We start from the raw sequence: 12,104 nt of genomic DNA on the forward strand, positions 1-12,104 counted from the left end.
CAGAAATTAGAATGGTGGTTTCCAGGGTGAGGGAACGAGGGATGAGAAGCTATATTGTCTAGTGGGTACAGAGTGTCAGTTTTGCAAGATAAAAAGGGCTCTGTGGATGGATGGTGGTGATGACTGTACAATGTGGATGTCCTTAATCCCACCGAAATATGGTACACTTAAAAATGGCTAAGAGGTACAACAGATGATTGGATAAAGAAGATTATGGATAAAGAAGATATATATATACAATAGAATACTTCTCAGCCATAAAAAGAACAAAATAATGCCATTTGCAGCAACATGGATGGACCTGGAGATTGTCATACTAAGTGAAGGAAGCCAGAAAGAGAAAGAAAAATACCGTATGATATCACTTATATGTGGAATATATAACTCACAGACTCACAAGCATAGAAAACAAACTTGTGGCTACCAGGGGAGAAGGAGGGGTGCAGGAATAATTTGGGGGTTCGGGATTTGCAGATACTAACTACTATGTATAAAATAGATAAACAGCAAGGTCTACTGTAGAGCACAGGGAACTATATTCAATACCTTGTCATAGCCTGTAATGAAAAAGAATATGAAAAATATATATGTATAACTGAACCACGATGCTGCACACCAGAAATTAACACAATATTGTAAACCAACTATAATTTAAAGAATAATTAAGATGGTGAATTTTATGTTATGTGTATTTTACCACAATTTCTTAAAATAATAAGATAAGATTAAGAAGGGCCACTCAAGTATTATGAACTATTGCCCCACAAATCCAGGATCCATCCCTGTATATACAGAACATAATAATGAAGTACCTTTTGATGATTTCTTTCAAAGAAAATCAAAATTTAAGTAAAGACTATTCCTTTGAAAGAGACCTCACATGTCATCACTTTAGTACACGCTTCGTAACTACCGCCAGACAGTGGCTTTCAAATTGGACAATGGTTCTCAAAGATTAGCGTGAATAAACATCATCTGAGAAACTCATTAAAATACATCTTCCTCATGAAAATGATCTCCCTGAGATCATGATTTGGAAGTTCCAGGACGAGGTCTGGGAATCTATGTTTTTCACAAGTCTGATTCTGATTCAGATGGTCTGTGCACAGCCAGGTTGGTCCTTCCGCTGGGCACCTGTAGCTCCTTGGACGTACCTTTTAGAGCCCTCACTGCGTCCTGTTGCTTCTGTTCCTGCCTCTGGCTCCTTATCTGGAGCGGAGTCCTTCCTTGGGTGCCTGGAATCCTCTGCGCCAGCACAGTGCCGAGCACACATCAGACACTATAGGATATATCTGCGTATTGAATGAATCACTGTCTCCCGGGGCATGCTTGCAATAGCCAAGAATCAGAGAATCGTAGAGAGTGGAGAAGGCTACTCCAGACATGATGGCCCTGATCCCTCTGCAAGGACAGCCCCAGTGTTGCCCGGGTTGTCACCTGGACGGGCTTCAAAGGTGTGGAGACAATTTCAGACCCTGCAGGGGGTGAGGGGAAGGCACGATTGTGGGAGGTCTGGAGAGAGGAGATGTGGTAGATCCGTAGAAAGAACCAAGTCCTGAAATGCCAAATGAAAGAATGGGGGAGGCAGAAGACCATTTAAGGCCAGGACAACTCAGGGACGGTCAGTCCCCTGGCTTTTCTGAAGGCTTCAAACTAGCTACTCAAGGAAAAAAAACCCTGCCAGAGAGGGGGGCCGACAAGCCCAGGTGGTGGGGCCAGGCTGGGGCCTGGCCAGCACCCAGACTGGCCACTCAAGAAGCACAGGGGCTATTTTTTGTGAGGAACCAGAAACAGGGAACAATCCTGGCTGGCAGGGCGCTCCCCAAGGAAATCAAGGGGCTTCCCTCTTAGCCGCCCTCACTTCCCATACGCTGGTGTGTTTGTTGGCATCACCCTCCTGTTAATTAAAGGAAGTGTGTGAGCCTTCCGGCGCTGGTACCCTGGCTCCGGCATCACTCTTTCCAGGGGTCTCCACCGAGGTGCCGCCACAGCCTGCGGGAGAATCAATTAGGCTTCCGCCCAAAAGTCAGGCTGCGTTTCCCAGCCTGGAGGTGAAACAGCTCCCTTGCCACTGCCGCTCAGGGCTCACATGTCGGCTCCACGTTTCTCCCCGTAACTCTGGCCTGGCAGCTCCAGGGGCCTGCGCTGGGGGGGATGTCTGCCAAAATGAATAGAAAAATAACTCTTAGGAGCAATCCACCAGCCTACAGACCCAGGAGCTCCAGGGAATCTGCTTGTGTAACGGGCTGGAGCCTTTCATAACCCATCCCGCCACCCCGCTGTACAGTTCTAACTTTATTTGAGCCTGGCCTTATAAACAATTTTTTATGAAGCCGGAGAAAAGGTGCCCCAAGCAGAGGTGAGCAGGCTTCCCTAGGAGTCAGTAAAAGTTACACCTGAGGTGTAACAGCCTTCATTAAAATGCCGCCAGGGAGCTTCCAGTTTTCCAGCCTCTCACCGACAGGCCAGGGCCCAGGGCAGACCCACACAGGGTGGTGGAGGGAACCCAGCTGCATCAGACAGGCTCTGGGGTGTGTTGGAGTGGAACCCCAGTCCCTTCCCTTCCCAATTTGCAAGCATCACCACAGGGAAGGCTGGTCCAGCATTAAGCTGCCCAGTACGTTCAGAGGCTAGCTCTCCGGGAGTTCATTAGGACTCCACACCCCATCAGCCAGTGGCAATTCCAGGGGGTCTGCCTCCTTCCTCCATCCTGTCCCGTGGTCCCCACCCTGGTGATGTACTGACATTCGTAGTCATTACAGAGTATATTCATGGACACACACACTTAGATCTTGATCGCACCTTTATAATGAGACAGGGATGGTTGTCGCCAATCTACAGCCATTAAGGCAGGGAAAGCCTGCAGAGCCAGAATTCAGTCTCTAGTTTTTGGACTCCAAGCCCAGCGTTCTTTCTGCTAAACCACATTGTCTCGCCAGGCTTCCTGCTCTAATTAACTCATTTACATCAAGCAGTTTTGGACTCGGTGTGCTTTAAATTTCCAAGAGTATATGCATTTTGTAAGTGTATTCCAAATTCTCTTTTTTCCTCCAACAATCTTGACACAGATGGGAGGGCTCGTGACAGTCATTATGGAATCACAGCTGTCCCTAGGGGTGTTATTGAAGGAAAGTCACCCTTAAAATTATGCCACATCAGCAGTTACTTTGAGTAACTCCAACCCTAAACAAGAAAAAAAAAAAAAAAAAGAAAACAATATAAAAAACCAGCCCTGAGGTAGTTTTCGGTTCCCATCATGCTTTTTAAGTGTCAAGATTTGACTCTTCTGTTTGATTGGCCTTTGCAGCTTGGCTCAAATTTAGCTAAAACATTAAATGAGTAAGAACGCAAAACTCCAAGAGAAGCTGCGCTTTAAAGGGACACAGATATTATTACCAGTTGTAAAGGAAATGTGGAAATTGTGGGGCTCAAAGTCACAGGCTGGATTCTTTCCAGTGGTTTGATTCTGCATCTTGGAACCAGTCTGTGGGTAAAGACGTGACGAGGCCCTCGGCCCCGGGGCTGGGTAGGATTCCTGGAAGTGAGGTACACCGCAGGACTGCCGAAGCGTCGGGGTCAGCTGGGACCACGCGCCCTGAGCCAGCGGATCTTGAGACCGCTTGAAGGGGAACACTGTGCAGTCCATCCTGGCTGGATGCCTTCCTCTCCTGCAGCCTCAGGGGTAGGGCTCTGGTTAGCAGAAGGGTACGAAGCACCAGTCCTCAGGGTTTGCACTGCGTAACTGAGTTGGGTGGAGCCCTCGTTGAAACCTAAGGAAATATGGCTTGGAAACTGGAGTTCTGTTTGCCAGTCCTGCCTGAAATGCAGCCACTGTGCCGGAGAAGCGAACGCAGGCACTGTTTGTGCTAGCATCAAGGACCACGCTGTTTCTTTGACACAGCCAAGCCCTGCCCCCCCCCCCCCATGGCTTGGAGGAGTTCCCTTTGACCGCCAAGGAAGAAGAGGAAGAAAAGTGCAGAGTCCTTATCCAGCAGGTTCCTAGCATCTGACCAAAATCTGGGACCTTGAGGAGAGGGGTAGAGAGAGATTCAAAACAGAATCAGTTTTTTAAAAAAAGAGCATCTTGTACCAAGTTGTTCCAAGTTCAGGAAAAGCTCCCAGCATCAAGTGTCTCTTGGAGGAGTTTGTTGTACATGCTTCAGAGCCACATGGATTAAGTTTCCCTCAAAATATACATCCATTTGAAAATTAAAGGGGGAAGAGCCTGAGACAAGACATGTTTGGGTTTCTGTCAAACTCAGAGCCTTTGGAGAGCAGTTTGGAAGCCAGGATGTGGCTTTTTAGGACTTCCCCTGTCCTAACCAGACCTCTGCCACTTTTGTCTGGGCCAAGCTCACGCCCCGTCTCTGCTCCGGGCATCTCAACGCACCTCCCCTTCCCTCTCCAAGGGGCTGTAGTCCGATAGCGGTTGGCACCTTGCTTTCAGTAATGGATTCAACTCCCCTGTCATCGTCTCCATACACTTGGTCCAGCTGGTCTGAAGAGCCTCACGTGACTTTATCAAACACTGGGGAGGGAGTGTCAGAGCAGGGGGACCTCAGAGATCGTTAACTCCAGCCTCCCACGTCCCTTCGCTACAGACTAACCAGCACCGCAAAGCTCGTCAACTTCACCTGCATCGCTCCTCCCAGAGTCCTTAATCCTCATGGCGATCTCCTCTGTGACTCACAACGTCACCTCCTCTGGACGCCTTCCTCTCCTGCAACCTTATTTCCCTGAGTCTTCTCCCACCCCCACCCCCACCCTCACCCCAACAAAATCCTCTTTTCTCATACCTGCTTCTTCCACATCACATCTTCCTTCTAGAATCAAATTCTTGAAGTACATCTTCTAATCCTTTAGTAGTTCTTTGGGTAAGGGTTTGTGAGTGGTTTTAAAAAAAAAAGGCCCAATTTTACTTTGAAAAATACCTTTATTTCACCCCTGGTGGTAAATGGCAGTTAATCTGGGTTTCAGATTTTAGGTTGACTATTATTTGCACTGAGCACACTGGAGATATCTTCCTTTCTTCTCTGGCCCCTTTTGTTTCTGTGAGGTGGATCCTCGCTGTAAGTCTTTGCAGGTAATACGTCGTTCCTTTCTGGTTTCTTCAAGATTTTTCTCTTTGTCTTTGATGCTCTGCAGTTTAGTATAATGTGTCTAGGTATGGATTTATTTTTATTTATCTTTCTTGTGATTCTTTAAACAGTGGTTTGAATCTTTTACCAATCTGGGGTCATTCTCATTAGTGACAATCATAGCTGTATAGATGATCTGTTTCTTACATGCTCTGATTTACAGATGCTGTCTTGTTTAATTCTCATAGCAGAGTCCTATAACCATTTTATAATCCAGGAAACTGAGTCCTATAGAGGTTAAATTATTTGCCAAGGTAAGATAGTAATTGGCAAGGCCAGTTTTTGAAAACAGATACTACGTTTTGAATACGGTTTCTTCTTTCTGGTACCTTTTTCTGGTACTCCTAGAAGCTATACTTGTTTCTTTTCATTCATCCTTGTCTTTTAACCTGTCTTTTATGTATTTAATCTCTTTGTCTCTCTGTGCAGCATTCTGAAATATTTCCTGAGATCTCTCCTCCACTTCACTAATTCTCTCTTCTGTGTGTCTGTTCTGCTATTTAAGCATTCCTTGCACTTTTAGTTTCAGGAACCATGTTTTTTATGTCTAAAAGTTCCCTCTGGCTCGTTCACATCTTTCCATTCTTTTTTAAATGGTGCCTTATACTCCTCTTAGGAGTACCTTCTTTGATTTGTAAAATCATTCAACAGCACTAATTTTATGGGCTCTATCTAGTTGTTTATCTACTGTCTGAAGTTTTGAGGAGTTTAATCCTGCCGGTTTTTGACTGCTGCCTCTTACACATGATAGATTATTTCCCTCTGTTTTTATATATATATATATATATTTTACTGTAAGCAGAGCTTTGTTCCTCGTGTAGGAATTCTCTGTGGCCTGGAGGGTTGAAGTTTAATTTTAGGCTGGTTTTATGTTGGCTCCTGCCAGGTATCCTAGGGGTATCACTGGCAAAAGACCAATTTTGTATTAATTTCTTGGCTTAAGATTTTCTTCTGATGTAGGTAGTAGGTATTTGGAGTCTAAACTTGTGTCAAGCACCTGACTGGGGTTTTGCTATTCCACAGGGGACCCTTTTTCCCCATTTAGTGTCAGGGCAGAGATGAGCTTCCTTGATCCCTTTCCTGATGGTTGGCTTTTCTGAGAGCATCTGGGCTTCATGAAGGGGACCCAGTTCATTTCATTTCACCCGGGCTTAAGGCCTCATCTCGTGTCCTTGCCTGGGTGTTACAATCCAAGTCCACAGCTGTTCTGGGTTGGACCATCTCCCCAGGGCCACTGCAGCATAAGTTCCAGAGTCTGCTGTTCCACTTTTTAGTTTCCTCTTCACCACCCGGAGATTTCCTGTTCTAACTTTCAAGCTCGCCTGTGCTTTGTTTATTTATTTTTATTTTATTTTTTTTTAAATCATGGTAAAATACACATAGCATAAAATTTACCATCTTAACCAGTTCACATTATTGTTTACTCATCACCACCACCCACCGAAAGAACTATTTTCATCTTGCAAAACTGACATTTTGTACCCATGAGACAACATGGCTCCTCATCTCCCCCTCCCTCAACCCCGGGTACCCACCACTCTACTTTCTGTCTCTATGTATTTGCCTCACGTAAGTGGAATCATACAATGTATCCTTCTGTGACTGGCTTATTTCACTCAGCATAATGTCTTCAGAGTTCATCTATGTTGTAAGCATGTGTTAGAATTTTGTTCCCTTTTAAGGCTGAATAATATTCTGTTGTGTGCACATAGCACATCTTTATCCATTCATCCCTTGATGGACACGGGTTGCCTCCACTTTTTGACAATTGTGAAGAATGCTGCTGGGATTGTGGGTGTGCAAATATCTCTTCACTAGCCCACTTTCAGTTCTTTAGGATGCGAACTCAGAAGTAGAATTGCTGATCATATGGGAGTCCTACTTTTAATTTTTTGAGGAACTGCCATATCAGTTTCCATAGCAGCTGCACCATTTTACATTCCCACCAACAGTGCACAAGGATTCCAATTTCTCTCTATCCCTGCTAACACTTGTTATTTTCTATTTTTCTGTTTGTTTGTTTTCATAGCAGCCATCCTAATGGGTCTGAGGTGGTATCTCACTGTGGTTTGGGTTTGCATTTCCCTAACGACTAGATGAGCATCTTTCCATGTGCTTATTGGCCATTGGTGTATTGTCTTTGGAGAAATGTCTCTCGAAGTTCTTTGCCCATTTTTTAATTGGGTTGTTTTACCCCGTTGTTGTTGCCATGTGTTTTAAGAGTTTTATTTTGTAAGATCTTCCTAAGTGTTTGTATGAGAGGATTTCTATGCTCTCCTATGGCTGCTTGGCTGGATCAGGGATTCTCTAAGATCGCCTTTCTGATGTTTTTCACCATGCCCTACACAATGACCAGTTTCACAGCCAAGGAACTTCCCTTCATCCTCAGCCTTTTCTAGAATGTGCCCTCTCTGCTTCCTTGTCCTAACAGGGTTGGCCTTGCCCTAATGATGCCACTGACCCTGCAACCCTCTCAAGTGAAGGGCCCAACGCTCCCCTCCCATCCTTTCAAAGCATCTCAGATTCGGGGGAGGGGTCAAGCATTTATTAAAGACACTTTAGTCTTCCTCTCCACTCCCACTCTGTCACCCCCTCCAGCGTCTGTCCTGGGAACCCAGCAATCATCTGAGCTGCAGCCTCGCTGGGTGGTGTGAGTAGAGCCTCGACTCTGGAGCTGGGTATGCGGGACTTCAGCCTTCTCACCTACAAAAATAAAAAGATGGGATAAGAAACTACCTTGAGAGCAAGTTGTAAGAATTAAATGAGATAATGTACATCAGATGCTGACCCAGTTCCTCGCACGGGCTGAGTGCTTCTGGGGTTTATTTCAATTTCATTTGACTTCACTCCACTTTGGCAATCACACGGCTACCAGCTGGATTTTATTCTCACCCCACACAACCCTCCTTTTGTGAGTACAACTCCTCTGTGATCTTGTCTGCATAACCTGAGATTCCTGGGGCTGCTGTAACAAATCACTGCAAACTTGGTTGTTTAAAGCAACAGAAGTTTGTTCGCTCAGAGTTCTGGAGGCTGGAAGTTCAAAATGAGTATTGCTGAGCGGAAATCAGGGTGTTGGCAGGGCCTCACCTCCCTCCCTCTGGAAGCTCTAGAGGAGAATTCTTGCTTCTTGCAGCTACTTGTGGCTGCAGACGGCCCTTGGCTTATGGCCACATCCCTGCGGTCTCTGCCTCTGTGGTCACACTGCGATCTCCTCCTCTGTGAATCAAATATCCTTCTGTAAGGACCCTTGTAATTGCATTTAGGGCCCGCCTGGATAACCCAGGGCTATCTCCCCATCTCGAGAGCTGTAACTGAATCACATTGGCAGAGTTCTCCTTTAGCCAGATACGGTCACAATCACAGGTGCCAGGGACTGGGTCGTGGATATCTTTTGGGGGTGGGTGTCACTGTTCAGGCCTCCACACCTGCATCCCCACCCAGGTTTCCACTCCCATGGAACATTCTTTTCCGCAGCATCATGTTGCCAGCCCTCGTTCACTTCCTGTCCTTACAGGTCGTCACTGGTCCCCTAGATTCACTCCCCCGCTCCTCGCAGCCCTCCCCCACAACTAGACCCCCTCACTGGTCATTCCCACTGCGCTCTCCGGGGACTTCAGTGCCCTCACCGCTTTGGCCTTCCACTAATGTCAGCATCTCTAATCCACCCAAAGAAGCCAGGCGCCTGCAGGTGGGAAAGCTCTCAACTCCTTTCCCTTTCCTCTAAAGTGATGAACACATTTCTTCCCTCTCTCCCTCCTGCTTTCCCCTCCCTCTCTCTCTTGATTCTTATCTTTCTCCACTTTGGGGTGTGGGTTGTATTGGGGGGGGGTGGGATGAATGGGAGAGGAATGGTGGAGGGTCCCACCTGCAGACCTGAGGGATGGTGGGCTCTGGGACATCTGGGAAGGTGCTGACTTGCCGCAGTTTGGCCAACACAGCTATCAACTCAGGCCGAGTCAGCGCCAGCCCAGGAGGAGATGATGCTCAGAGTGAGGGTGGGGCGCTATTCCCTACTAAAACCGGGGTGTCAGACTACAAAAAGCAGATGGCGCTGCAGAACAGTCTGTTTTCCTCCAGGTGCTTAGATTCTTCTGGATATCTTCCAACCTGATTAAATATCTCTGAGGGTGGGTGGGGAAGGAATTCTGCATTTCTGATCCACTTGGGGCATTTTAAATAGTCGAATTCTTTTCAGGGTTATCCATTACTCTGATCGAACTCCTTTGGTCTAATGAGTAGAACCTCCTTATGCCCTTGGACATAAAGATGGGAGTGTTCACATTTCCTTCTTCCTGGAACTGGTCCCATGGGAGCCCTTGGCTGGACTCTCTCGAGGGCCCTGCACATTAGTATACTCCAGTTGCGAAGGAAGAGACTCTGTCTGGACTTCTGCTGCAGCAAGATTCTTTTAAGGGCTCAAGATCTTTTTTACATCTGCCCCAATCCTGGCCCATCCCAACCAAGCATGCATATAGTAAGGATGGCCATTTCTCTGGGTGAAGATTTAGAACAGGCATGTGTTTGATAGGTTTGGAAGTGGGAAGTGGTTGCCCTGAAAGCCTGGAGATACCTTCCCGAGGGGGCCCAGCATCCTGTGATAATGAGGGATTACCCTGATACAAACCTCACTTCCATTTCTTAGGTCTTTCTGATGAACCAGAAATCATATCTCTTCACCTTCTGTCTCTAGCTTCCCTATGCTTTTATCTTGCAAGGTGAAATGAAGCCAGCTCGAGCACTTGGTGCAGAGGAAGGGAGAGACATGGAGACAGGATGACTTAAAGGACCCCCCTTTCTCTCAGACTGGCTTGGAGTTTCCCCTGGGCACACCTGAGCATGCCCTGACCAGGCCATACCTGGACCCAGCAGGTGGGCTCCCAGCAACCAAGTCAGAACCAGTAATAAAAAAAGAACCTGTCCTATTTGTCTCTCTTGAAGCCCCCATCCCGTAATTCTGCCTTTATAAACTTTATAAACATATACTCTGCCTCCGGTGCAATTTCTCATCCCCTGACTTTCTGACCCTTGGATTATTTCCTGTTATGGTTTCACATTCGCTTCTTGGATCAGACACTTCCCACGACCCCCCTGGTACTCACCGTGCTCACTCGCTGGTTCCTGCTGTGCCAGGTAAACATGTCTTCTGGTGCAGCCGACCCTCCCTTGGCTGCTGCTTGTCCTGGGAGTCACGTAGGGTTGGCGAAGGGGATGTGAGCATTGCCAGCCTCATATAATCCATCCTTCCTGGACAGCCTCCCCAAGACCTGTCTTCCAGGCACCATCCTGTCCCCCAAACCTGCTCCTTGTCCTGTATTTTTTCTCTTTGTTAGTAATAACAGCAATCACTCAGTTAGTTATTCAACCAGAAATCAAAGAGCCACCCTGGACTCCTCTTTTCCTTTATCTTTGCTTCCAGTTAATTTGTTTCTTGTTAATACCACCCGCCTAAGGTCTGTCAAATCTACTCCTCCCTTTCTGTCTCCCGCTCCTGCCTTAGTTCAGACTCACCGTTCTCACCCAGACTTCCTCGCTGGTCCCTCTGACTTCAGTCTTGCCTCATCTCACCCCTAATGCACCCTCCGCCATGCCACTGCGTGGTCTATAAATGCAGGCTTCATTCCAACTACTTCCCAACTTAAACCACCCCAGTGGCTCCCCAGTGGCTGCAGCACGCAGTCTGAAACCCTTAGCCTGGGAGAGGAGACCCCCACCACCACCCCCTGTTCTGATAGCTGCTTTGTGCTCCTGCTTTATGTTTTGCCAGCCCCACAACTGACCCTAGCTTGTGCCCCCAAACTTTCGTGCCCTTCCTCCTCCCCCCTTTCCTGCATGTCTCCTTTGTCTTGAATTCTCTTTCCAACCTCAGCCACCTTTCTTGGCAGGCAAACCTCCACCAGTCCTTTAAAACAGATCGGATGTCATCTCCTACACAACATCAAACTAGTAGCTCTCATCACTTGATGGGAAGGGAGTTAGGGTGATTTTTCACTTTCTTATGAATCGTATTTTGTTTGAATTTCCTTGAGACCGTGTATTATTATTATCATTTTAAAAAAAAACAGTGAAGATGATTTTTTTTTCCACCTTTCCTTTGAAAACGTCCCTGTCTTTCCTCTCCAGCTGCGATTAATTACGCCTTCGGATGGTCATTCAAGGCATATGTTCATGTATGACTTTCACAAATGATTATAAAAAGCTGTTTCTTTTCTGGTTTATAGCTGTCTTCTCAGCCAAAGTGTAAGCAATTTAAAGACAGAAACTGTGTCTTATCCAACTTGGCACCTCCGGCACCTAGCACAATACCTGGTACATAGGAGGCGCCCAAAAACGTTCATGGAATGGAACTAAATTACCCACGTTCACTTAACTAATTAGTGGTGGAGGCTGGATTAAAATCCAGGCCAGGTGATTCCCACTTGGATGTTTTTCCCATTTCGCTACATTGATGTACATGGCAAACTGTGCCTGCACAGACACAAGGTGTCTTAGCGAGGCTGCACGTGTGGAAGAAAGAGAAACCAGCTGTCCTCTTTTGTTAAGTGGGAGAATTAGCCTGTTTGTCCTCAGTCTTTATAAGGACCACATGGGACAATGTCTGTGACCACGTCTGATAAAATAAAAAGTTGCATTTTGAGAAAGCAGATTATTATTGACATATAGTTCACTGCATAGCTTGCATTTTTAACAAATGGGTTACAAATTAGAACAAATGTTTCTGTATTACTATGAAGCCATCAAAAAAGGATTTACTCTTTATTCTCTGACCTTCCAGGCCAATTGTAATAGATGAGAGGGTTCTTGTATAGTTAGAAGGAGTATGTGTACTCTTTTGTCCCCATATTATGCTAGGGAAATCTCTCCCCTGTCTCTTAGAGATGGTCCCCTATTCACTTTACCCAGATGTGTAACAGGGTGAGTCCCAGAGGTGGTTCTACATCTGGGCTGCCGAGCTGTACATCGCCC

This window comes from Camelus bactrianus, chromosome 26, assembly GCF_048773025.1.
Source record: "Camelus bactrianus isolate YW-2024 breed Bactrian camel chromosome 26, ASM4877302v1, whole genome shotgun sequence".
Taxonomy (NCBI): Eukaryota; Metazoa; Chordata; class Mammalia; order Artiodactyla; family Camelidae; genus Camelus; species Camelus bactrianus.